Genomic DNA, 1,823 nt, shown 5'->3' with positions numbered 1-1,823 from the left:
TCCATAGGATTGATTTAAATCACCAACTCTGCCACTGTTCGAATAGAAGCCACAAAGACATGCCTGTGAGTAGACGATTATACTAGCACAACTGTACACAAGTAACACCATATTTAACATGAATATCCTTACCTCTTGTTATGTTTCTAGTGAGACTTCCACTGACAGCTCCCTGCCCCTGGGACATCAGCCTTCCATACACTGCTCTACTTTTTTTTTCTCCATAGAACTTATCCATTCTAATAGTCTGTATCACTTACTTTTTATTTTTATTGTCTGACTCCTGTGCTAGTTCCATGAGGACAGGCATTTTTGGCTGTTTGTTATTTATGTTCCCTAGATGTTGGGACAGTGTCTACATTATAAGAATCACCAAATGTGATCTTTGAGTATGTAAAAGAATGAAATGATTAATACCCTATGTTTCTGTCAGTTGAAAGTTGGAATTTGTCTGAAACATAAAAGAAGGGACAGGAGAGGGAAATAAATCTGGTAGTGGTCAGCATACGGAGGCTGTTTAAGCCCCACCAGAGGGCAGTCAGAATTTCAGGAGAGAGACAGTTCAGTCCACTCGAGCTTCCTGAGTAGGAAGTAGATCTCTCCATGAACAAATCACTCAAAATTTGTTCTTCACAGTCACAATGTCAGGCTACCAGCTAGATTTTCTTCTTGGAAATTATTGCCTGTTTTTGTCTCACTCAGACCTGAGGATTCCAGGAACCCTGCTCATCCCTGCTCATTCCCATAGAGGAAGTCACCTATCTTGACCTGAGAGAGGAATTCACAGGTTACTCAGGGGCATCTCATCCTATTTTTCTCTGAGATGCCTACAACCAGGCTGGAGACAGGGAGCAGAAGAACAGACCATAATGTGGGTCCATAAAGCTCGTCCTCACCAAATAACCTTTCTGGAAAAAGAATATCTCTAGCAATTTTCCTCTCTGATTACACTGTGAGTCATTCCCTCACAGAATGTACTCAGTCATAATTATTGTCATCAGGTGTATCTCAGGATAAGATGCTATTGAAAATGGATGCAGTCTTAAGAATTTGGAAGTAGAGTAAATTCAACTTATAGCAAAAAAGACTTTAAAAAAATAAATATGAATATGACTTCGCATAATTTTTCGCAGAGTATTTTTTCATGTGAACCAATTTGTTTTCCTTTCTTTTTTTGTTGTTGTTGTTTCTTTTTTTTTTTTTTCTTTTTTTCCTTTCTTTTTCTTTTATTGAATATAATGATTACACATATTTTGGGGGTTCAATGTTGACATATGTTGATCAAATCAATATTACTAGTATGTATATTGTTACAAATTGTACTTATTCTTTATGGCACCTTTCCAGTCTCTCCCTATCCTCTTCTCCCTCCCCGCTCCCACTTCTGATAACCCTAGATTTCTTCTCTCCCTCTGAAAGAGTAATGGTTCCTCTGCTGATTTGTTGCCTAGATGATCTCTCCAATGCTGAGAAGTGTGTTCAGGTCCCCCAATATTATCATAGAGCAGATGCTTCTTCTGTCGCTCTGGAATGGACTTTGTGGAGAGAGACATCCTCTTCTTTTCTTTGGTCTCTGCTGGTAACTCTCCTTGTGTCAATGCACTCCAGTGGCTGCTGGGCCATCTGTGTGGTGGTTGTGATGTCTAGCCACTTTCAACTGTAGTTACTGTGGTAGTTATGGTGGGCAACCCACATGGAAGTGTTGTTTTTGGCATGATCCTTGGCACTGGCAGTGTGCCTGGTTGTGGGAGAAGAGGTCTGGTCCCCTGGTAGTCCCCAAGGGGCAGGTGGTGTGCCTGGTCTGGAGCTAGTTTTTTGTCCTT

This window comes from Cynocephalus volans, chromosome 4 (assembly GCF_027409185.1).
Source record: "Cynocephalus volans isolate mCynVol1 chromosome 4, mCynVol1.pri, whole genome shotgun sequence".
Taxonomy (NCBI): Eukaryota; Metazoa; Chordata; class Mammalia; order Dermoptera; family Cynocephalidae; genus Cynocephalus; species Cynocephalus volans.
This window is presented reverse-complemented; position numbering follows the sequence as displayed.